The sequence below is a fragment of the Bombus bifarius genome, unplaced genomic scaffold (genome assembly GCF_011952205.1).
Source record: "Bombus bifarius isolate JDL3187 unplaced genomic scaffold, Bbif_JDL3187 scf7180000007990, whole genome shotgun sequence".
NCBI lineage: Eukaryota > Metazoa > Arthropoda > Insecta > Hymenoptera > Apidae > Bombus > Bombus bifarius.
Window position 1 is genome coordinate 1,637,606 of NW_022884371.1, and position 27,413 is coordinate 1,665,018.

The following is a 27,413-nucleotide window of genomic DNA, read 5'->3' on the forward strand; positions in this document are numbered from 1 at the left end:
TATCGAGAGCCATGCTACTCCAAAGCGATAAATTAGTCGCTACAATCGGATGCCTGAAGCGGATCGTTCGTTTCTGGACAATGGCGCGAGGAAAATGAATGGGCTGACACTGGCGAGAATCGTCGCGTAAATACTCATCTAAATATTGAAATGCAAATACTGCATACCATATCGTACTGTAATTCTCAGATACAGAGAAATTTATTTATAACGCTTCTTCAAAAGATAACTTTTTTTTAAACAAAACATTCGTGACGTTATGTAATCAGAATTAAAACAATTACACCATAGACGAATTAATACATCCAATTGAATAAGACAACGACATAGATCAATTTTTAGGTGAGGTATAGATTGAAATATTTGACAAATGTTTTTTCATTACGAGCTGCACAATTTAATAGTCTGGCAGATTAAATTCTCACACGACTCAGGCTTCTCCTACAAAAAGGATTCCAATTATCCAGGCAGAAGTCAGTTTTTGTCCCACTTCTGTCCCTCCTCTTCCACTTAGAACCACCATTACCGGGCTGCGGATTTTTATGCAAATTCACATTTTTCAGAGTACAATTAAGAAGAAGTAGAACCTCGACAGGCTCAACTTGCGATTGTTCTAGCCAACAAGTATCACAGAAAGTACAATGCTCGCAATACTTTACATATTTTTTCATATTACGTACACTATGCAATGTTGCACTTTCAAATTTCCTATAAATGCATAAAAATCCGCAGTGTAACAATCACCATAAACACCAACCCTACTCATCGAAACGCTCAAATCATCAAAGAATCAATTCCACCATCAAACGACCACCATTGGGACACATCACGGAAGAAGAGGGTCTCGTTCTTACGCGCGTCTGTCCGTGGATTCGTTAAAGAGTTGCCGGTGTTGCTGGTACCAATATACACGTACACAGGCACACGTACGAACACAGATGATAGATTGTATGAGTGTGTGGTGACCGTGACTGTATCTGCGTCGGAGGAAGAGGCACATTACGTTCAATCTACCTCCGCTCCGCTCGACTCCTACTTCGCGTTCCGCACTCGTGATCTGCGATCCAAAGAGAGACAAAAACGCGGTCCAGTGACTCACACCCTCTGATATTCGACACGGTTTTACCACGGAACCGTCATCGCCCACGTCGTCATGCCAAGCGTGTATTTCCGTGTTTGAAACTTTGCTTCGATACTCGCGAGCTTCGCTATGGTTGAACGTAGTTTGAACCTCGTAGTTGAACGTAGTATGGTTAATCATATTGTCGCATCGATAGTGGCACAATTAGAAACATGTAAGTTTTAGAGCAGAGGCTTTTTAAAATCTACAAAGAAATCTTGATCGTTTCAACGGCGTTATACGGCTGACTTATCGCAAGATACACCACTGTTCGTAAAAATAGTACAACCTTGCACTTTTAGAGTTACAAAACAACCGAAGAAGAGCCAATGCTGTTGTTAGACTAAGACCAGATTAATTAGTAATAGTAATTAATAGCCCATAAGTAATAATTTTGTCCTGTGACGCAAAAATGATGCAGTTATAAGTATATTTTATATTTGACGTGATAGAAGTAGAAACATAATTTTCTGTTCAATAAAGGCATATTTGAAATTGTTTGAGTTGGGCCACTATCGTTGCCAAACAGAGATATAAACAGGTCTCGACACTCGTACAACGGAAGTATAAAAGAATACGGAAAATTGAGTGGTGAAAAATCAACATGGAAGACAAGCAGGTTCTCGTTCTGCACATGCGTGACATCCTATGAACGTGTCAGACAGGGACACTCTACTCATCTCCGTCTGTCTCGCAAGAACGACAACTTTGTTGCCTTTCGTGTTGATTTTTCGCGACTCAAATTTTGAGACGGCTCTCCCTAGCGAGTGTCGAGACCTGTCTACATAACCGTGGTTTGAACATGTTTGGAGACAGTTTTTGAAAGAATCTAGAGATTTTATTGTTGAGAGCCGTTGAAACTGAATATGATTCGTATTGTAGATGGGAAGTATTCAGTTTGCTAAAGTTTGCTGATGTACAAAATGTTTCAAAGTTGAGACGTAAGATTAATCGTATAGTTAATAACATTTAGTAGAATAATTTCTACAAAATAGAAGTTCCGTGGGAAGATGGAATTGGTATGCATGTTTAATATCGTCGTTTAATATCAAATTTTTAAAGATGATTATTTAATCGAAATTATTTTTATTTTAAGATATTAGTTTAGGTTATTGATGGAATTGATATCGATGTTTGAACCTGTTGTTTTAAACTCAGTGAACAGATTTGATCGACAGAATTGACTGATATAATTCATGTAGAGAAGGGAATGTAAGATAAGGATGAAACTGATATAGTTTGAAATTGTTGTAAAACATCTTGAAAACTTACATGAACAAATTTATCGTTTATATATATATATAATTCGCTAATATAATTTATACAAAAGAAAGGTCTATAATGAAGATGGAACTTGCATGAATAAACTTATAACTTAAGCGTATAATTGACTAACATAATTTATACAAGAATTTAGAATAAGCATGGAATTCCTATTGATGTTTCAAGTTGTTTAACGATGTTTGTAGAAGTAAAATTTTTCGCTAAAGTAGAATTCCTATATGAAAATATTAATGTTGTATTTAATTTTGCGTCATCCTGTAGTTAATTCTCAAAATTCCAGTTATACGATACGCAATAGGAATATACATGTATCTTGAAATAGGACGTTGTTTCCATTGTTTCTGTCAGTTTCAATTTCGTTATACGTTTTATCAAGCGATCGTGTTTCAGCTCGATTCCATGTTTTTCATTGAAAAAAAACATTTTCATTCTACAATATAGTTTATGACACTCGTCTCTTTGATCTCTATCCCGTTGTCATCCTCTGCCTCCTCCTCCTCCTCCCTTCTCCTCAGGAAAAAAGAGTCAGGATATAACCGTGTACCTACGTTTCACACAGCCGGCAGGCGGAGCAGTAAAAAGAATTCACGGAAACAACGATCGCGTGACACGCGCGTTGATAACACTGCCCACGTGGACATTCAATCTATGTCGTCTTTAATAGCAATGCCACTTGAAATTAACCTATAAACGAGAACTTTAAAACTGCTTTTTTTTACTGGAATTTAATCGTCGCAGAGCACACGAGGGAAAACATGACATGTACATTTTTATCGATTCCCTGATTTGAACGTTAATTTGAACCGAGAACAAGCTAGTAGTTTGAAAGATGCAAGTCTTAACAATAACCGATAAGCTTTAGGTTTTAGTCTGGTCTTTAGTTGCAGAGCAAAGGCGCAATTATTAAGACAGGCTACGTTCTAACACGCCCAATTTGTTTAACATAATCAACAGCGATGTTAAAGTAGTTTTACGAGATATTCAACCTTCGATACTTAACATAGTGTTCAGTTCAATTTCAGTTATATTAATAGCAGCTCTTCCGTCTCTTCAAAAGCGATAACCGAAGAAAAATGATCCTCCTAAATAAATTACTGGCCGCAAGCAACTTTACGCTGGAAAGTTTAACCCTAGAACTTGCGGTCTCAGTTAGGAAACAAAATTGCCGAAACGTTAACGAACTAGGAAATACGCGGGGTCAGAACACAGCGTGTAGCTGATGAAATTCGCAACAGTTTTGGAAGAGAGGTAGCTGCGAAAGTCTAGCGCACCTGGTCTCATTGATTGCGCGTAACGTGATTGTACATTTTGAAAAGCACTGAGGTGCTGGCTTAGCTAGGAGCGAGCAGGTAGTGGGCGTATATGGATTCGACACGGGAACAATCAGTTAACTGGTTGAACGTTCGCGCTCGTGTACAGCCATGTTGTATGACACGACGGTTAGATGAAACATTAGGCGAACGTTAGGCGATGTTATAGCGGTACGTGAGAGAGTGGTACCGCCAGACCGTACGACTGTCAGCGATATTATACCTGGCGCTATTACGCGCCATTAAAGCACGTTAAGCAGCGTTCCCAAAGCGTTCATAAGGTCAGGTGTATGGAAATACGTAAAACGCTTCCACCTACATCAGAGACCATAAAACGAGTAGCAGAAAAGCGGAACTTTTTTTAAATTACGTCGAGTGGAAGATTTTAAGTGTGTGGAATTACGCGCAGAATCATTTTCACATTCTATGAAGCGACGTGGCTTGAAAATTATTATTAAAATTCGTTATTACTTGATCGTTTCTATGTTTCAAGAATTATTTTCTGCTTTTATCATCGGACTATTTTGCCAGATTTCGCGGCTTGCAGATTATTCGTCCGCTTATTTATTCACATGTCCCGAGAATTGCTTCCTATCTGCATTTGAATCCTGCCATTCCACTATTTTGTCAAGTTCTGTCGCTTGAAACCTACGTATTCGCCTGCTTGTTCATTCGTACGTACCAAGAATTATCCTCTATCTTTAATAGCGTACTGATTCTATTTTGCATACGTTGCTCATAATACTTTTAGAGAAGATTTCTCTGTATGTACTTTAAATAGATTTAAAAGTACAGTTAAATCTGTTTAATCTTTTAATAGTTGCCCTTCAATCGGAAACTTCCTTTTTCCCAAATCTTATAATGGAAACACGAGGTAATCAAAGGATTGGAATTTATAATTCAAGGAAAGTCTGTGACGAAAATTCTTGTCACGAGACATTATTTAGCAGATTGTCTTCGTTGAACGGTAAAATAGAGGAGGATTACTTTGCATTTGGTCGATAGCTTCGTGTTCAGAGAAAGAAGCGCATACCATGGACGTGCACGAGAAGTGGAATTCAACCATTTGCCTTCGGAAAGATTTGGGATCCAATATTCCCTCTTTCAAGCAAATCCAGGACTGGCAAAAAATAAAAAGAAAAAATCGTTTTTCACCAAAAAATGTATTTGGTAAATGGGATGGACTTTGAACCGACGTTATTCAAAAATAACATTTTTATCGCTCTGTTTACTTTCTATTCTTACTATATCGTTCGAAATGAAATCAAGAGATGAAATTTAAGATACAATTTCTACAATATCGGCGTAACAACTATAACTAAAAACTTCTACGATTGTGAAATTTAACAATAATAGAGAGGATAAAATAAAAATTAGTAATTACTCGAAATAAAAAATTGTAATAAAGCTGATGAAACTTTAAGGACGTCTAATCGTATTTTAATAGCAACGAATGTGTTAACAGGTTGACAGACAGATACTGTAACTATCGAACTACGAAACTATTGAAATTCTGTTCAGGAAAGTCGGTCGGTGAATCTTCGTTGACAGCTGAAACGCATCGACTGGATGGACCAGTTTTAAAAGTTTATTGCAGAACAAAAGGGAACTGCGGCTAGGTCCTGAGATGAGTTTCACGTAGTTTCGTTGTTCCAACGTCCGAAGTTACTTTCCTGCCGTTGTTTCTCGCTTTTCAGGAAATTTAAGTGTCCTCGAGGCAGACGTAATTTCAGAAAGAGCAATTTTCCTACATCTTTGTTTACTCGCCAACTTTTCAATTGCTGTTTTTTTTTTATTCAACATTACGAAAAACATTTTTGCAACCTGATAGCGCAAGATGCCTGATTTAATTATGCAAATAGCTGGGTCTTAAAGAGTATAATGGAATAAAGAAGTTTCTCTTGAACGTTAAAAAAGAACAAAGACGCCTCTCGTGTTTGAAACGAAAAAAATTGAAAAAAAAAAGAAATCATGGCCATTTTAAGGACGACACATTTGACTACACGTCTACGACCTTTACGTAACAATTTATTAAATATTTTTTACAAGGGTTACTATTGCAAAAAGAGAAGTATGAAAAAAAATATTATCGTTAGAGAAGATAATATTATCGTTAGGTATATTTCCTCAAACAGAATTAAAAAAGAAGGAACGACGAACATACAGACACAGAGGATAAACGCTAGAATATAAAAGCTGGATTTTACTAAAATTCAAAAGACAAACATTATGTTCGCCAAGCGAATGACTAACTGCGCGATACAAATTCGAGAAAAAAAGAAGAAGTATAATTCGTGCACCGGTAACAGGACTGGCATAATTCTTCGATGGAACTAATCGTTGTTGAAAAATGACGTTTCCACGATAATAAATCATAGGATCATTTGAAGCGTCAGTGGCTTATGATGTCTGGGTAATTAATTAATCGCGCGACAGTCGCCAGCGTGTTGTCGCAGCGGAGGATCCCGGAATTGCGACGACGATTACACGGACCTGTATCTCTAAATATTTATCGAAAAAAGAAAGACAGCAGAGATAAAGGGGGAAAAGAAAGGAAGTGAGAAAATAAACGGACGGCTGGGATTAACAGAGAAGAATGCTCTTTTCACCGAGTATGAAAAGCTCTGTAGGTGTTCGTAATTTCAGAGAGAACGCCAGGCCTGCCTGTTCACAAAGTATCAAAAACGATGCGGACACGCTGGTGAACCAGTTCTTCTATGATGCGCCAGAAGTACTTTTGTACACCGGGTGTCTCGTTTCTATGCAGCATAATTTTTTTAATATGTAATTTTATTACGTACGTATGCTTATGATCATAAATTTCTTTAAGATGCGTTAGATTTCTCTAAAAATTCGTTTAAAATAGACTTCTTTGAAATTCATTTTACCATTTCGATTCGCGAATCGACAGAGGAACGTTAGAGAATCGTTAAAAATTCAAAGAAAAAACGCACTCCATATAAAGCAAAGCTCTTTTATGGCTTTTGGAAACGAAACGATTCGCGGGGATTCGTGCGAACGAACCAGTGGCGATATCTCCGCCGAGTGTCTAATTACTTTCTGTTCTTCAGTGGACGAAAAAAAGCACACGATTCGTGGAAAGCACTAGGACCGAATAGACTGAACAACCTCGAAACAGTTGGTTTCTCACTGTAATTACGAGCAGCTCAGTCGCCTACAATTCAGAGCAAACAAACGTTTATTATTGCCCGCCAGTATCCACGTGTTTGCCTTCTGAAATAGTAACAATGTGCCAACTAACCATAAAACGAATGATACGCACGACAAAAGCGTGTTTGATCTATGTTACAAAGAACATAAACGGAATTAGAAAGGATATAGCGTACGTAATTTTTTTCGGGTCGAGTCTCGTATCTGTCTAACACGTGAAGCGCATCGTGTTCATCGGAAAACTACTACAATTGTTTCGGCAAACCTGGAAATAAATTTCCAACGCTATCTACCTCGTGCAATCGTTTAAAATTTCATCTCGTCCTCGGAGTAATCTGCTCCAACAGACTTCATCGATTACGCTTTAAACAATCTGCTTTCTACTCAGCATCCGTTTTGAAAAATGAAATGTGACGCGGGATATAGAAGGTCGAAGCAGCCTGTGGAAAGTAGAATTTTGAAGTTGGTAGTTGCAGACTTTATGGGAATTAGTCAAATTGAATAGTCCAATTAATCTAAGAGGCCACTTTCACTCAATTCCCGAGTTTTAATTCAGAAATTCATTGAAAAATACGCGAAAGTAATTATGCGCGCGTATTATTCCGCAGAGAGGAATTTTTCTCGTTTTGAAACATCAGCGTTCTACAAATATACAAATTATACGATTCTGATTTCATACAAATCTTTGGAAATAATTATTTCAACGTTATACAAATTATCATAGCGACTAGAAAATTATAAAAAAAAAACGATGTAGATGTGTTTCTGATCTGTGAAAATGTGATAAAAGCAGGTACGTTCCTAAACTCTCATTTGTCTATCGATTATTAAATAATACACGAAACTACTAACACCGACACATAGAGAGGTAAGATTGAAATGAAGTTTATTCAGTAAACAAGTACATAAGAATAATAATCCGAAGAACGTTGTAAATGTTACGAGTGTTCGTCTCGGATGAATCACATTTCCCAAGGTTAACGCATATTGAACCAATTTCTGTTGATGCAAAGATATATCAAGGGATCCTCGATACTCAAAGAGGGAACAGAAATCTTTTAATAAACCACTAACAATGCGTGACTCCAATAACACTTCATGTGACGAAGAGTACCAGGGATCAATTAGATCAATTACAAATTGTTGCTTCTGTACTTGACGACGAAGAGATACATAACTACTTGCACTTGTTCTCGCAAAATTGCTAACTAGTAAGTAGTATTACAAATTATCAACTAGTCACTACCTTTCAACATATTGTAATACTAATGTAACAATGATTTTTTGGACGGGATATATGTACGTATATTACATCCATTTATTACTGTTGAGGTTGACTGATAAAGGAACGAGTGGATGAATCTGTAATAGAAAAATATATTGAAATAAGTATAGGTATAAGTACAGGCATAATTTATGCTAATCTAGATCCTCACTCTCTCAGTATCACAATACAATAGAATATATATTTATATTTATTCATGTATTTATAGCAAAGGATATTAGCAAAAAAGTTAACCTTGTTGTGTAGCTGTAGCTGAAGGCTATAAGAAACAGCAATAGAAATCTATTTATAGCTCTTCTGTTTCTAGATCTTGTAACCGAAAACAAAATTTATATTCAAGAGCACAGTAATATGGATCTCTCCAAGTGACGGATATACAAAAGAAAAAAGGTGTAGAGTTTTTCTTGAAATAACTACTTCGACAATTACTCTTACAAGATAAAATTCCATTCCCTGAAATTATAATAGAACGTTTAACTTTCTAATCGGCTGTATGCAAATGAATAAATTTTCAAATGCCAGACTTCGTGTTTCAAATCCATCATTGTAACAGCGACTAGATTTCATTTCGATGGATCAATGGGAGGAACATGCCGATTTTCCACCATTCAACCGCTCGACAACCCCTAATCAACCCCTAATCTCGCTTCTACGTGCTCGATAGATAGATAACTTAATAAACAGGTTTTTCGACGAACATTGGTCGTTGAAAGGCAGGCGGAAACCAGGGGAGAGCTCTAATTAACTCGAACAGATATCGCGTAATGGGACTCGAAATGGATTCAATTAAAGGAGAACGGTGTGGGAGGTATCGGGTGCTCGGTGGCCGGTTTCGTTTCGTCATTAATGAAAATTCGTAATTACGGTATTGCAGCGATGGTGATGAAACGCGCGCTCCGTGGAGAACAGCTACTTGTAGATTATGTTACAAGTTTAATTAGCAGTCGACGAGCGCGTCTGTCCGAAGCCTGGTCATACTACGTGTAACGGTGCAACACTCGTTAACCAACTTTATAACAGCCGATGCATCGCGTTCGTTGGATCAACGTAATCGCGATATCGCCCGGAATCAAGCCACGCCGATTTAATCGCCGGCTGTCACGGTCCATGACGAATGTTTGCCAACCGTTCTCGATAGAACGTTACGTCGCCTCTTGCTGGTTATTGTTCGTTGATGTTCGGTACAGGCCGGTTAACGTCGGTTGTTGGATCGTGATTGTGCGATACGATGCCGATAACACTGTGAACTGTTGCAATTTATCGCGCATTCAATTTGGAAATATTTATGATCGAGAGAGGAAGAACAGTTTTTAATAGGTTTGGAGATATTGGTACGTACAGCGTAGGTGGAGATTTGAGGCTGCAAAATGTAACGAGGGGAGAACAATAAGCTTTAAGAGTAGGTGAACTTTAAATTATATTAAGCAACAAGTAATTTTTCTTCCCAGACAATGAAGTTATATTTCAGTTACTCCTATTTCACACTATGCTTCTTAAATGTTTGCACAAACCTCAGATTTATCAAGCAACGACTAACTCACGCAACGACTTCCAAGTAAACATATTCCGGCCAAGTCAGACAAGGCGCAGCATCAGTGAATTTTCTTTCAGGACGATGAAGTTATTTTTCAATTACTCTTCTTTCATACTGTGCTTCTTAGATATTCGCACAATCCTGGGATTCATCCATTCAAAACAGTAAACTAATTCACGCAACCACTCAAAAGTAGACGCAGCCAGTCCAAGTCGGACAAAACGAAGCATCAGTAAAACTTTCTGCTTTGAAAACAATGACGTTGTTTTTCGCTTGTTTCCCTTCCGTGATATGTTTCTTAAATATTTGCACAAACTTCAGATTTTTCTATCTACAGACCGTCAACTAAAGACACGAGGTAACTCAAAAGTATATACAGCCCGTGTCCAGTCAGACAAGAAAGGAAACAACGTGCAAGACAAGCGTTGTATTTGATCGCGAGGTAAAATTTGTTTAAAGTCAATGCTTATGTAGGTGTGAAAATATGACGATGAAAATCGTGCGTAGGATTTTTAGAGGTTTAATAATATTAATAATAAATTGATAAATTGCAAGTTATGGATTTCTATCGTAGAGACAGTTTTTTCTAGACTCTACGACTCTACGATTTTATACTATGCTTCTTAAATATGCACAAACCACAAACGTATCTATGCAAATATTAACAGAACACACGCAATAGCTCGAAAGTAGATACAACCCGTACTCAGTCAGGCAAAACGAAACACAGCGCTCAAGACAGGCATCTTATTTGGTTGTAGAGTAAAACTTTCTTTTTATATATATAGTCGTCGTTTTAACGTCGCATTAACTGCACTTGCGTGGTTGTTAACGACAACAATGCGAGTATAGAGAGATTTACTATGTTAGATTCTGGTAAACAACGATATGTCTTTCGGAAAGGAGAAAACGGTCGAAATTCGATCTGTTTCATGGAGATTTTCATTTAAACTTCCTTCGAAGTCAATGTTTACGAAGATATAAGAAAACGATAGTTAAATCGAGCAAACGATCCCTAGGTGCCTGATAACATTAATAACAAATTGATAAGTTGTAGAATACAGACATCCATTGTATTAGGTTGCCCGAAAAGTTTCTTTCGTTTTATGGGGAAATAATAGATGCATAACGTTTTCTGTTTTATATTATTTTGTATTACGTACGATCCATTTTGTTCTACTGAGATAAACATTTCACAGACTTGGTTTCACGTTTGTATGAAGGTGCACTGTTGTAAAGAACACGTTTGTGAAAGAAAGACACTTTTCGGACAACCTAATAGAATCATTACGACTCTATATTCTATGCTTCTTAACCAGTTAACTGTCTTCGACGAGTATACTCGTGATGAAGAAATAGCGATATTTTGTGTTACGACGAGTATACTCGTCATGCGTAAAAAGTAGTTACAATTCTCTATTTAAATTGCAATTTCACTGAAAACTAAAATATATTCGCAAATTTTAAGATTGTTACGACCGTTCGCGGAGAGACGCGGTCGCGAGGAAAACGCGTCAGCGAGAGGCGTAAATTCTCGCTACGATTCGGTGAATCGACGCCGCGAAGTAGTCGTTCCCCTGTTTCGGTTAAGATAACAGAGGTGGTTGATTGAATATGACACAGTAGTAAGTTATATTTCACCGTTTATTCCACAACTTATAACGAGGATAGTTACACTGGTGCGTGTGTACGAGATGATTGAGTGACTGATCTGCGGGTGTGTCTACCCGCTCGAAGGATGTTGACCGTTCGAAGGATGTGAAATCAGTACCCTCTTGGGAGATGATGATGTGTCGGAGGAAAGCTAAGGATGGGTGTGTCTAGCGCACGGGACCATCGGATTTGTTGGTGCCGATGTTATTTAGGAGAGTGAGGGAATAGGCTTCGTTTTTAATTGGTTAAACGAAGGGTCTTAACCGCCCTCGAGAGAAAGTGGTTAGTGGGAGGAAAGTTGCAGCGTGCGTGAGAAAAACCAGCTTTCCCTTGTCCAGCCGTGGTAGACAATAGTCTTTAGAAATTCCTCGGAACCAGATGTTTGTTTGAAGGACCTTAGCAGGCAAGAGACTCGGGTTTATGACGGATGCTTAAGGCTATTGAGGGTACGCCGTACGGAAGAGCGGACATCTGGTGTCCGTCTGGCCCGCGGTGTGTGATCTGGGCCAGGCAGAGAGTCGCCCGGCGTAACAAAGATGTTTTTTAAGATGTTTAAAAAAATATGAATAATTATTAAAAAAAAACTGCATATAGCGTGAAGACCGTGACACATTCTTAATCACCTAATTAACAGCTAGCCGCTTAAATACTTGCACAAACCATAAACCTATCTATTCATTCACTGAACACACGTAACAATACGAAAGTAGATACAACCCGTACCAAGTCAGACGATACGAAGCATCGGTAAATCAATGGCGTGAACGAAAGGCGCGTTAATACAACCTTCCTGGATTCTAGTGGACGCAGTTTCTTGGCCCTGCTCCGAATCGCCTAATCAACAGCATCCTTTTGTTTGGCACCTACTTACTCGGCGCTGAAATTTACTCGACCACAGTCTCTATATGTGGCAGCAATATTTTCTCCGAGCTGTCTATCGGTGCTAACCGATCGATCCTCGAGGAACGCTATTTTTTGCATCATTACGGCTATCGGGACGACGGGCCTCGTTTCTTTCCCTTCGATCGTGGAAAAACGTGCGATTCCATGATTGGCGAAACGTTTCATTAACGCGAGCCTGGACGATAACGAGGGACTGGTGGATTGATAGGGACGAACAGATCGCGAGAAATCCCTGATATATTAATAGAGATCGCATCGTATCGGATAATCCAATGGTAATGCGAGTGAACCAACGAGAAATTAATTGAATCGAATGATAAGGCTGAGTTGTTTCAGTTTATCGAAAAGTATATCGAGATCGATTCTGATCGCTGATCTACATCGTGATTGAGGATGTAGTGCATGGGCTGTTTCATTTCGATTGCGTTTTGATAAATAACATTTAATATTCGGCAAAGCTAGGCGTGGAAATTAATTTGGTTCAACGTATAATCTACATGCTCTATCTTTATCTACGAATTCAAAGTAATGGCGAATCGTTTCGACAAAATAGGAAATTCTTTATCCGATGATAATTTGAAACGGCGAGAAAAATACGCTTAATCGTGGGAAATAAAATGCTTTCATCCAGTCTTGGAATTTGCGAATTTTTACATTCCGCTTTCGTTCTTGTTTCAAATATCGATCAAATAACGATCCTCCCTTCGTATTTGCCACAGACTTCAGAAATTTTCTAGCGATAAGAATATATGATTGCGTTCGAGGATGAACGAGCGAACGCAGCGGATTGTTTTCTGTTCCGGATATAGCTTTTTCGTGCCACAAAATTTTTCACGCGTTAAAGATTAATCTGGTTTCGCCTTAAGAATAGAAAACCATCCGTGTTCCTGCCAAGTTAAAAAAGATGGAAACGAGAAAAGTTAGTCGAGATAACGATCTTTTGCCGAATTTGCCGATGGTTCGCCATCTGCTCGCGTTCCACGTCTAAATAAAATCCAATAGATACGTGGCAAGTTTAGACACGAGAAGGTTGCTGGGTTCGATTCCATCGAGAAATCTAAACATTTTGGTACAAGTGTGCTTAACCAGGGCGACGTCGCGCAATATGGGCAAAATGAGTTTCATATAGATTTCGTATAAATTTCCAAACAAGGTCACACGGATTTCAGAACTCTGGAAAACCTCAGGATCGACCGGTGACTCGCGCAACTTGGCATCCATGTTTCACGCTGTTATGGAAGTTAGCACGTACCAGACGTTAATTAAATAAACAAGCTCGCCAAAATTTATTGGCAAATTACGTGTATTGTACTCGATTCGGTTAACCGAAAAAGAGCATAGCAAGGATACACGATAAAACGTATTTTGATTTCAACAAGGTTAATATCAATCTCTCGTGATCGAATTACAATCGATTTGCTTCACTCGACAATTGTCAACTTAACTTTCGCTCCACGATTCTTGCCAATGGATTAGTTACATTTTTTAACAGATATTTTTGATAACTTTAATTTTGATAATTGAGTCGTTCTAACTCGATCGACTGTCACATTGACCCCATCTAATGTTGGCCATCTTACGATCGAATGTCCCTCCAGCTACGTGATAGAAATGTTGTTCGCTAATTATTGATGGTAGAAATACACTGCTCTACTGAAAATCATTATAGAAATACTCTAATGAAAATTATTCGAATAATTAGTGAAATTTTAAAAACTACATTACGTTGTTTACGTGTAAAATCGAGTATGGTAGAATTAAGCAAAACACCACACCTTTTATAATTCCAATGCCAATTTTACATAGAAGATAAGTATCCTCAAGTAATATTTTTAAGTGAAATATTAGCGATTATTTAAAAACACGCTGATTATTCGAGAAATTTCTCGACTTCGAAACTCGGTATTACAGGAGATGCAACGATTTCTCTTCCGCTTTACGCCGGAAGGACGGATTATTCACAAAGCAGCTGAAATTGATAATATATTAAACGAAAGGAAACCCGCGGAATAACTCCCATTCTGGAAGCCTCTGGAGGGGTGGAAATTTCATTGAATAATATATCTTGATCTTTAATAAAACAAACTATATAGAGGTTCTCCCAGTGCTCAACACAGAGCATTCAATGTAAAATGAGATTTCCACGCCATTCCGTGGTTCGATTCACAGGCGTCCCCGCGGAGAATTCAACGTCGTCAAGAAATCGAATAAAAGGAACACCCTGATAGTCACCTCGCTGAGAATTTCAGTCGGTTTAATTTCCCAACCTGAACCAATCAGCATCAACGTTTCGTTACTTAACCAAGTAATTCGACGCTGTGTCGATTTACGTAACTCATTTATAAGGCTGCTCTTATGATTAAGGATTTGCTTATAATCACTCGAACGATACAGATTTTACGAATAAACTAATTCGTAGTTTTTGAAGCACAATGAAAAGAAAAGATACGACATAGCGATTTTTCGCTAATTTTCTAACTTCCTGGCTTTTAATTTCGATGGCTGAAAAAAAAGTATTTTTATATAAATAGTTGCAGGAGCAGATAATTATATTTTTTATTATGTTATCTATTAATATTAATTGATATGAAGATATTAAGCCTCCCAAAGGTAGCTGATAATTTGAAGATGTTTCGTAAGATTACTATAATTACTATGTTCAACTTAGTCATATAGTTCAACATATTGGTCTGCGTAACTAATTTTTAAAATATTCAAGAAAAGAATAAAAACACATGTTTAATTCCAAAATCAAATGAGAAGATAATCTTCATGTGAAATTCATTCATAATATTTAGAAAATAATTATTCTCCTGTAGAAGACCGAGAATGCTGATTTATTAGAAACATGATTTATTTTATTTTATTTTATCATTCATTTCACAGGGAAGATATGTCCCTTTAGTGCAAAAACAAAAGATGCAATGCAGGTGATACAGAAGAGATAGTAAAACGTAAGATAAAAGATATAAGAAACAAATACTCACTAACAATTACCATAGGAAGAAGCTAAGATGTAGAATTAAGAACGAAGATAGAAAAGTTATAAATTTGTCTTAAGTACTATCTCAGAGATTCAATAAGTAGACTAAATAAATCAATCCTATGATGGACGAAATTAATGCAATTCATCGCCTTATTAAAACAACTATGGTATGTAGCCATAAGTAGTGCGATGTTGCTCAATGTTTAACAGCAAGCAATTTCGCATTCTACTGGAGGGTACGTTTATGAAAACTAAATGTACGATTGACAGACAAATTATGGAACGCCCAAGAGTCTAAGAATTTGACGTACGAATATATTGGGTTGGTAACTAAGTGATTGCGGATTTTGTCATTAGGTGATACTGACAAAATCCGCAATCACTTAATTGCCAACCCAATAGTATCGCATAACATAATTTACTTAGCGAGTCGCGTTTGAAGATTCCAATTCCTATAACGATATCGTCGCAATTGTAGAAATTAAATGGTAAACGCAATAGCATCGAATCTTAAAATTTTATGTTGAATATCCTTGGTACGTAGACTAGATGTCTTTGTATTGACAAGTAGATTCTTGCGACAAGAAGACGTTAAAAGTTCTTGCAAAGGAGGGGCACAGATGGAGAAACTGGGTTAGACGACTTTACATCGTGTGAAAATTAATCGTGGAAATTTACCGAAAGCTAGTTGCTCCGGTTTAATTAGCCGCTTAAAGCAGCTTGCCAGGAAGAACTGGATAATTAAGGAGCGAATCTACGGCTGCGGAAAGAACGAGCCGGACTCTGTTCGGTTATCAGAGTTAATCCTTGACGACTGTCTCCGTATTCTGCGGAGGTTTTGTGTTTCTCGCGTCCTGGCTAGGAGTGGCGCTATAATTTGAAGAAGCGGGCCAAGCTGAATTTGGACTACGTACACGACTATATCTAATGATTGATGATACTTCAAGAGCTGAAGGATCATATCCAAACAGCGAAGATATTTGTAACAAAATAAGAAAAGAATATTATTTCATAGGAAGAGAATTGTCTGCTATTTAGTAAAATTCTGTCCATAGTAATATACGTTCTGGAAGTAACGTGTTAATGTTTGCATAGGATGTTTAATTCCACTACGTTCATTGGGTCATTCTAGACCCGATTATATCTTTCTATCGTTGAAGGGTGCTTCCAGTTCGGACAAAATATCTAAGAAAGTCTCGTTGCTATTTTACGTTGAACAACTTCTTAGAACGTTACATGTGTTTTTTGTTTGCGAAAATAAGAGGAAGAATTAAATAACGTAATAACGTTTGTACGTTGACGAGTGGAGAAACTATGATCGGAATATTTATGAAAATAGTATACCTATGTATATTCCACGTTGCAAGGAGATCAACGTTTCTCGCGAGAACTACGACAGAAGAGAACCAGATGACGCGTTCTCGATCCAGAAAACCACCTTGCAGTCCCTCTTTGTTCGTCGCCACTTTACTCGCTGTCCACGGCCAGTATAAGTTCTCGCCCACTTGCACCGAGCAAATGGAAACCTCTTTGTGCGGTTTCCCGGCCGCGATTCTGCCACTTTGTGACCGCAACGAAATTGAACGCGATTCGCGGAGAAAAGGAAGGGAAAAAAAAGGAGATCATTTTCGACGATGTTACAGGCAGAAACGGCGTCATTAAGGCGACAAGAATTGCGATAGACGTTGGTCCGCGTGAAATACACGCGGTACTCGCGGCTTCGTTTAACGCTTGTTCGGTTAATCTGCTGGAAGAATCATTTGGTAATAAATCTTGGAGATATGCATGTGGAGAAGGAGCAAGTTCCCGGTAAATTGTTTTCCGGGATTTATGGAGGAATTTGTTCTTGACTGAGGTTTTCAGCGATTTAATTGCGAGAACTGCGTCGTATTTAGATTTTTGATATAACATTTTTTTAGTTAGTTTTTTTAATTTTTTTAGTTTTTGGTAATGATTTTTGTTAGTAATGATAATTTAGTAATTAATAACTTTAGTTATTGGTTCATTGAATTATGGGATGAGTAATGATGGGTCTATAACGTCAGCGAGAGCCTTCGAATTACGTTAACAGAACGATCTCACGATGTCAAAACCATCCTCACACTCTAATTAATCTCCAATATTAATTTCCATATTATACATTCCCATTTTCTCGCAAACTTCAGATCGCGTTACGTTAAATGATAAATCATCCTTCTCTCAATAGCGCCAAGTCGTCTTTCAATTGCTCATATTCACACTGTGTTTCTTGAATGTTTGCTCGAACTCCGGATCTGTCCATTCCGGCCGTTAACTTAGTACACGCAACAACTCGAAAGTAGATACGGCCAGTATCAAGTCAGACAAGACCGAGTGTAAAGAAACAGCAAGAGCGGGGACTTCTCAGGCGTCCGCACACTTGTTTTTTGATTGACAATTTATGGAGAATAATAGGATTGGCTAAAGAATTAGTGCGGATTTTAACATGCAGATGAAAGTTTATTTCCTTATAACAGCAAATGTCTTTATTCAATAATGCATTGTCCATTATTTACAATTTTTTACCATCTTTTGAGTAGTTTCATAACGTATGTGCTGTTTAATGTCCCATGAAATTATTGGCCGACTTATTAATATTTAAACTGAGCTAAACCGAATAATTTATTAATCAATAATATAGCAACACTTTACAGTTCACAAATATATAATTTTTATGCTACTTGTAAACTATCTAAACCTAATGTTAATTCAGCATAAACAGCACTAAGTTTCATTATCTTTATTTCGCAATTGGTTCATTAAAGCTAAATCAAACCGTAATCCACGCCACATGTTGAACCTTTTTAATATTGTTTGTTAAATATTCTCTAATTTTTTTGTTATTTGACCATTTTATTAATAACTATTAAATTGATCTTCTTTCTCAACTGTTTACTGTTTACTTCCTGTAACTCAGTTTGCGTGTATATAATTAGCTTTATGTCAATTAAGTACAGATTTACTTTTAATACCTAAAATTGTTTGCGATACTCTTGTAACGATATTTTACTGTTTTAAACAGCCAGTTTTTATATATTGAAGGATTGAAGAATTATTTGAAAAACATCCGGAGGCACCAATTAAAATAAAGTACTAGCAATAATATCAACTGCAGAAGCAGCCTCTTGTAAAACTACGATTTTACGTCGAATAAGATGGGATGTGAAATCAGTCAGCTTTTAATTTATTGGAATCAATTGCAAAACTCAACTAGGTAAACACGTTCGGTTTTCGCGAGACCAAAGTTCTTTCAAAAATCGTTCAGCGATTATTGATTACAGGCAGAATTCCAGGAAACGCGTGTACCCTTGGATTTTACTTTCCTCCGGTGTTTTACGAGCCGTTCAATTCGTTCAATTTCTCCTGGAACGAATCGCCTACCGGCTGTCCAACGACATTTGTCTCTCGTCCATAAAGCGGCCCGTAAATAAAGCGATCGCTTCAATATCGCGATAGGAGTAGGAGTAACGATATCTTTTAGAACGGTGAGATTTAAATAAAGACTCGAAAGCTGGAGGAGATTTAACGGGTCGAAGGGCCTCTATTTGCAAAGATCACGCCCTTTTGATATATTCTCACCTTTCCAAGGGAAACATTCGCTTGTTACACGTTTATCATTCGATGAAATTTTTACGACCGCTTTTGCCAGCATCGCGATTCGCAGACGATGTTCCATCGTCTGATTCCTTTTGGAAAAAGATCGAAGAAGTGTCGAAGAGAAAGGAAAAGTTTGAGAAAAATTGGGAGAAAAACGTCAGCGTTATCCGGCTCTTTCGTTTGGAACAAATGAAATTTGTCTTTCCGATCGCCAGATGATTTATAATTGGCAATTGGGATTTTACTTGCTATTCGAAAAATGTTTCCGGACGCGTGAAGCGTGTGTTTATACATCCTATATATTTACACAAATTTATATTTTTATGAATATGCATGATCGAACACTACCTAAAATATCGACCATACGAGCAAATATCTACCGTTGCAAATAATTGAAACTAACGTGATAGAAAATAAAAGGCAGTACATCGCTAACCAATTATCACATATGTAATTGTACAATATTATCTTTCGCGTGTTATATTTTTATAGTTGAAATTTCATCATTCTACAAATAATATAAAATTGAAAACGAAATTAAGGACGTTTCGTGAAGAATATTTCAGACAAATAGCAAATGATTCAACATAGAAAATCAATTATCAGCAGATAGCTGTTTATTATCACCCAATATAAATACCAGAGAAAAACAAAAAAGAAAAACTCATTCCTTGAGAAACGCCCTATGAAATGAAACTATAAGACCATACCCTATCGTTTGGATACACGTACGCGTTAACACGTATAACGTTAGAACTGAGCGTAGTCGTACTTCTATACACTGCGTCTATTCGACCCTGATCGTCTTCGCAAGAGGGTTAAATCGCATGGGTAAAACTGGATCAGGTATTAATTAACACCGGATAAAGGTCGCGGGACTAAAGCACTAGCTGGAAGAATGGAAATTCGCACGCGACATGGACTCATTCGGGTCACGATCAGACGGGCCAATTTATTCAAATAATCGTCGCGGCTCTTTCTTCCCTCTTTCGTGCGCCATTAATAGCAGGGATGGTCGTGGACGAGGTATCGATAACCCGGCGAGAATAACCGATCCTTTGTCCCGTGCCTGTCTTCGTCCTCCATTTAAACCGTCGATCGTCGCGAGCTCGCCCTTTCTTTTAACACTGAACCACGTCTGCATCTCGATAGAGGAAGAGGCTAAAACGCGATCGTGGAAAAACGAGCACGCAAAAACCAAACGGCAAAAGAAGAAATGAAACAACGAGGAACAACGACGATAAAAAGCAACGACAACGAGCTGAGAGAAAACAACAACAACAAAAAAAAAAAAGATAAAGAACGACAGACGAAAAAGGGGGTGAGGGGCAGGCGTTCCAGTTTTGTCGGTCACAGGGTCTCTCCAGTCGTTTCGACCTTCTTTTCCGTGGCTCGGTGCAATGGCCAGCGCACGTGAAATCACCTAGATGGCGCTCATACTAATCAGCACCCTCGCCCTCTGCCCCTCCCTCTGCCCAAGGAAAAAGGGGTTGAGACGGAAAAAGAGGGAAAGAATGACGACATAGTCAGTGACGACAATGATACCGATAGAGAAACGTTGCTAGAGCTGAAGAGAGAAAGAGTGAATCGGGTAGGAACGAGGGCTAGGAAACGAAGAAGGAAGGACGCGAAGGGTGAGGATCAGTGAAGAGGGATCGGAAAAAGGGTCGTGGGTAGGGGTAGCAGGGAGTCAGGGGTGGGGGTTGTATCGACCGCGCCGCACTGCAGGGCTTTATCCCCTCCTTTTCGTCTGCTCCCACTACTACACCTCTGGAACCGAGCACCATACTCGCTAGGCTGAGAACCATGGAGGAATATCCTTGCTATTTCTCTCTTTCTCTGTCTCTAACGCTTCCGTATTCTTCCGTCATCTACTTTTCTTCCTTCCTCCTTTTTTCCTATTTTTCTTTCCCTTCCTTTTATTTCCTTTCGTTCCACGCCTCTTTCTTTCTCTCTGCACCTCATCCTCCTCTCCTCTTCGTTCAATTTCTTCTTTCGCTCGTCCTACGGCCACGTAGACAATCGTTTTTTCTTGTCTCTCCGCATTTTTCTGGACGTTTTACCGTGCGTCGCGGCACAGCCCGGACGGGACAGCTAGGGAAAAGAAAACGGTGAGATGGGAAGGAGAGGAACGCGCTATGGTATACAGGCCGGAAATGGAGGAGCAGCATGGAGAGGAAGGCGTGTTCCGAGGCGCGGCGCCCTGCAACTTTCAGCCGTTCGAATGACACTGTATTGGTTCCTCGAAAATATTGTTATTTAGACCGTGAGTTTCATTCATCATCCGAGCAATCGTTTCAGGATCCTTCACATCCGCCCCGTCCGCCTTACCGCCCCCATTATGCGCTCTTATCGGGCTGCGCCCGGTGATCTATCCAAAACAAGATTTAATCTAGTTCGAGGGTGTTTACGGATCTTTTTATACATCACATTTGCATCGAATGCTAGGGAGAAGCAAATATGGGACGCTTTATGCGCGATTGTTCGTTCAAATTACCTTTGTACACGCAAAATCGTTAGACACTTCTAGAACTACTCTTTCAGCTCAATATTCAATAAACACTTCGTTTCTGGGTTGAACGAAAGTTGTATTTCTGTAATATCAAATAGCGATATATTATATTTATAAAATTTAGTTGGTATAGTCATTGTTTAGGTAAGTTCTAATTTTCATCAACGTAACATAAAAAATAGACTTCCTCTAGATATTATAATTAATACTTTATTTTGGATATTCTGTGTATTTTTGCATATTATATTATGCATTCTGAAAATTTTTGCGCATTTAGATTTCCAAAAAATGCAAACATTTTCACGTTCTAGTAATCAGTAACACAACCTTCGTTGATCTCTATTGCTGTTTCCTACAGTTCCACGAATTTTTCTCGACCTCTTTATTGCAGAAGATTCGTTGCCTGGTGATATTTGTTGTCTGTAAAATAACATTGTGCAAGTCCTGTTGGCTTTTACACAGATTTTCAACATTCTTCCAATCGGATAATTGAACAAGAATCGGAAGCAAGTCGTAATCTGAATAAAACAGATGACGCTAAGTCAAGCGAGTACAAGGGATGCTTCATAATTTGTCAATTTAATATCTTTTCCCGAGTCATAAAACTCGAGTGCCAGTTTGATAAATGGAAAATGGTTTTCTGTTAACCAGATATATATTGACTATTTGTCAACGGTGAAAAGAGATAAGTCCATTTTTATTCTCTGGTTTTCATATTACGCGTTGGCGCAGAGGAAGTATTTTAATATTACACAATTGAGAATGAGAATAAAGGGAATATTAATACGACGCGATTGAACAGAGGAATAAATATTACATCTGGATATACAAACCTGTTAAAAATTCGTAATAAATCCATCGAGTTTGTAAACAAAATAGGGGCGAAACAAATATGAACGGCACTATTTAGCTTGTGACCATCAATGTGCTCTCGTATATTCGCCAAAATAAAACAACGATTCTTTGTAATGTATAACTGATTGAATTTTAAAATTGTCCTATGAAAAACAAAAATATGGTCTTTCTCGTTTCAACATATATTTCACTTGTGATCGCTAAACTGTGAATATTATTCAAATTCATATTTTCACGAATATAATCAAAATAATTACTTAATATTTGTCTAATAAATCAATTTATCTGATCACTTGTTATTCAATAGCGTAATAGCGTAATAAATACCATACAAGATTCCCAATCTTTTTCACATCAAGTTTAATCATCCTCGTCGTTCTTGAACGCACCACGGCCCTGTCCCGGTTGAGACGCGTTCCATCCCCGTCTCGAGAGTCGGTCAGTAACCTAGTAACTCCGGAAACCAGGTTCCAGGTTATACGGTGTATAGAAGAGTTTTTCGCAACCTCGATTCCGATTTCCGTGCGCGTACAGCGTATAATTCGAGTCATCTGATCGAAGTGGCCGTCGTCGTCGTTGGGTCGGTCGATGCATAGGCCACGAGGGGCGGCTGCATTGGGAATTTGTTGAGCAGTAACAAGTAACGCTTGTTACGTCAAGAGCTATTCGCTGAAGAGACTGCTCGATTAGCCGAGAAATGAAAATTCAATGAAGGACACGCAATGAAGACCAGACTGACGCCTTTAAAGTCCTTTGAGCATAATTTACGTGACAATACTAAATAAATTGTTTGTATTTTCAGTGGTATTAATATAAATTAGAAATAATACAATTTGAAGGGTACAGGGAACAGTATAATAAGACACATTTTTCATATTTTACAAAGTAACAATATTCAAGCTTAATTTAACCTACGATATCACTTGTAATGAGCAGACTGTTGATGTTTATACGAATTTAAACTTACGAAGATAATTAAAAAATGGAATTGTCGTGAAATGGTTCGATAGTTCTTGTAAAGCGACTTTATGTTATCAATTTCTTTCTTTCTATTTGATTTTGGTATTAAATATATATATATATATTTAACATTTAAAAAATATTGATCGGCATCGTTAAAACAGCTCGACATCCCTTCGTAGAAAAATGTCACGGGAGAACCGTGTCTCTAGTTTCTGCTGACGCGTGAAGGGAACCTCGGGTGTAAAAAACGGGAAGGGAAACAGTTTGGTGGCAATGAAATCAAGACGAAAACCTCGACAACGGTTACGTGAGAATCACGAGGCAACGTGCACTGTTGAAAGATGCACGAGCAGGAGAGGAAGGAGGCCGAAAAAGGGCGAGGGAACATTTGCATATGACAACTTTTTCTTTTTTCAAATCCACCCTTCTACATTGCAGAATAGGCAGAATCGAGAAGTTTGGCCGCGGAGTATCGATAAAACGCGATATCGATTGCCAGACTGTTATGCAGCCGTGGCGAATGAAGAAAAAGACGCAAAAAAAAAAAAAAGAAAGGAAAAGGAAAGAAGAATGAGAAACGAGAGAATTCTATATCGAGAAGGTTGCTGCGCCGAGCAGCCGTGAGATTAAAGGAGGAATTTACGAGCAGCTAAAAAATATATTATCGTGCCTCGTGACACGATGGATCAGCTGATCCGTTTAAGCCAACCCTCTTTTCCTTCCGCGAATACCGAAACATCGTGTATAGATCAAGAAAGACAACGTTTCATTCGATCTGTAGATAATTCTAGGGATAAAAGAGCCATCGAGCGATTTGCAAGAAAGAGTGATTTTTGTTTGGCGACGGAGGATCTTTTTCCGTAGGTTTTTCCACGTATATTAGGAAACGGGGTGAATTATTTTGATCTATTTGTTCCAAACTAGACCATCTTCTATATCATTTTCAGTTAAAGCATAAAAGTTCTATCAAGAGGAGAGAGGAAAATAAACTTTTATATATTTCAGAAAATCACTCGCATTTTGAAAAATATGTACACCGTTCATATGTGAAATTCCTACGAAAAATTGCGAATAACTCGACAGTCTTCTACATCACTTGCAGTTAAAACATTACAGTTGTACCAAGGAAATAAAATGAAAAGGTTTACGAAGAAATACGTACAGGAAGATGTTACAAGGAGAAAAATAAGCTTTTATATATTTCAAAAAATCGCTCGGATTCTAAAAAGTATGTACACCGTTCATACATGAAATTCCTATGAAGAATTGCGAATAATTAGGCCATCCTCCACATCATTTCCAGTTAAAGTACAAAAGTTATACCAAGGAAATAAAACTAAAAGATACACGAAGAAATATATACGTACAAGAAGATATTACGAGGAGAAAAATAAGCTTCTATATATTTCAAGAAATAGCCAACGCTCATGCCACGCTGAGTACGCTCATTCTCGTCCGATATTTTAAGAAATCATAGAAATTTTCAAAAATACATCTATATTCATCTACGAAGTTTCGACTACGATTTTGACTACTCTGACGATTCTCTGGTAAACTTAATTTCTATGATCAATTGATTGTTTTAAATAATTCTTTTTAGTTATATTATGTAAATTATACGAACATTACAGTAAATAAAAGAACGATTATTAACAGCACGATCATAAACAGCAACATCGCGTTTCTTCGAAGCTCGGAGAATTAACTTGTGTCTCAAGATAACCGTAAAGAATCGCCAACGATGTTCCACGAATGATAAAAGGAAAAACGACGTGATAGGATGATTCATGGGGGGGTAAAGCTAATATTTGTGTCACAATGACATTATTTTAAAACGATAGAATTTATCGATCCTTCTTTCCACAGTTTCTCGTCTCTGTACCAAGCAAGAAACATCGTTTCTTTCACGCTAATATATCTCTCCCCTTCTCTATCTATTTGTGCAGTTTCTCTGGTTAATTCATCCGATGCCGCGACATTTCGCACCGTGTTGAATATTGAGCAACTTGGAGCCAGGCCAAATGCAACCCCTTTGAACCATGCCATTCGAAATGCGTCTCTCATTAACGCACGCTTCAGCGTCGTGTGAAATTTGATGACGTTTGTTATTAACAAAGCGTTGGCTTTGTGTGGTGCGTTGAATATCTATGCGAATACGCGTTACACATTGTTTGATCATGATTGAATTAGTTAGTAGTTGTGCTGCTTACGGAGCTTCTTTTGTCATTATTCCTACTGTTTGATTTTTCTATTTAAAATCTGTTTTGTTTTAATTTCTCCTTGTTCTTCTTCTACTTTTACCTTTCATTCTTTTTTATCTTTCTCAAAACTATTGAAAAATTCTTTTCTGTCTTAAATTCTTTTTCAGAGTTCCTTTTATACATCTTTTCGAAAGTTTTACACACTTTTTAGCTGGGATTATTAATTTTGTTCCTTTCTTCTTCCTTCCTTTCTAAGATTACTTTTAGAAATATCTTTCTTTTTTTTAGAATTGTTATATCTCTTAGAAATTTGCTATTTGTTTTACAAATGGCAGTTATTGTGTTGTTTTAACATTAAGTTACATTGAAGTACCATGCACGGAGTTTTATTTTTCTTAATGTCGAAGGATATTTTTCAGAAGCAAAGTTTTTCCTATTTTAACTTTTCTCGGGATTCGAACCGGAGACTCTCGAATTACCAATCAAACACTCTGACCACCTGCCTAAGCTTTACAGTTAGCATGCTTCATACAAGTATTTGATCAAGATAAAAAATTGAAAAAAGAACGATGTGTATCGTCTCATTGGAAAATTCGACTATCAATACATCGAATATTTGTCAACTATAAAAACATTTAAACCACTTTGCTATACAATATCACTCGTTATTTTCCATCCCTCCATTTTAAAATACTCCTGCTTTAAAGAACTGTATTATTTCATCAAGAATACAATGTTAGAAAAAACTTACGAAGTTTGAAAAAGGAACGCCAGGTTCCAAACACATTTAAAGTAACAATTACACTTTTCGAAGCCATTTATTTCCTATAATTGACCCTTGAAACTTTCTCTCGTCCAATTTACAACAAACTTCCACGCTCGTGCATAAAGTATCCCAAAGACACACGAACATACCGGACTCTATGGCGAAAACTCCAATTTGTCCTGTTTGTAGGGAAAAATCGTCGAGCGTGGCCAACTTTGGCAAAATCGATGGACCTCCCTGGGACATTCTCCAATTGCGCTTTCACCTTCTCACCACCCTTGTTTTCGACGGTCAATACAGTGGACACTGGCGTGTCTATTTGAGTTGATTCTCACCCACTCGAATCATCTTTCTTTTTTCCCTTTTTCTTTTTCGTTTTGTTTTGTTTTCCTTCTTCTTTCCTATTTTATCACGAACGTTCAATTATCTCGAGTAATTGCCGGGCCAGACGGAGAGTGGGGATGTTGAATTTTAATTAAAATCACTTTGGCATTTCCGACGAAATCTGACGAGGAGAAACGACACGGGAAATGAAGTGGTCCGGCTCAAAAAGTTCAAGGTGCTAAATGGCTGACTTTTCAAAGGTGCTTCTGTTGAGATGTGTTAAACTCGATCGCTTTAACTACGTTCGTCCATAAATTGAAGCACGTTTACTTCGAACATAGTAAACATAGGAGAATGAGTGAAAGTACAATGGACTAAAAGGAGTAAAAGATAAAAATTGAATGTAAAATGAAAAATAATTTTTGTAAAGAGACTCGTATGTTGCTGTTATTAAAAATTTTTTGCGTTTCCTTTCTCTCTCTCTCTAATTATTTTGCTTACTAATTTAGTTTGGAATTATTTTACACGAAATGAAAATTTGGAAGTTGTTCTACATTTATAGTACTTTAAAATACAAGAACTGTATTTTATAATTTCTAAACGTCTTTGTATTATAGGACAAAAAACTGAAATAAAAACTTCCAAAATACAATTAGTTAAATTTACGAGTACCTTGCAACCTGACAAGGGAATATTCCCAACCCGGAAATTCAGAAAATTATGAAACTTTAGAGACATATAGGTAGGTGTAATAAAATATTTTCGTTGCTGCCAAAATTTAATCCAAGGGAGTAAAATAGACCCTCGAATATTCAACTATTTTTCTATTTTATATTATCTTTTGCAAACTATAAGAGATAGAAGAAAGTTTTTAAACGAAAATTACTTCTCACTAGGGCTGTCATTTGCTAAAATATTTATCAAGTATTTA

General features: G+C 37.6%; 1 protein-coding gene and 1 long non-coding RNA gene across 4 annotated transcripts in view; both read right to left on the reverse strand.

Moving 5' to 3' along the window:
* Window positions 1-27,413, reverse strand: part of LOC117205459 (sodium/potassium-transporting ATPase subunit alpha) — a 172,686-nt gene that overhangs the window by 122,698 nt on the left and 22,575 nt on the right. The window lies entirely within an intron of this gene.
* Window positions 47-18,744, reverse strand: LOC117205466. The gene is made up of 3 exons (XR_004487241.1): window positions 18,734-18,744; window positions 7,726-7,729; window positions 47-176 (listed from the first exon to the last, which is right to left on the reverse strand). It is a non-coding gene; the product is annotated as an uncharacterized LOC117205466 (long non-coding RNA).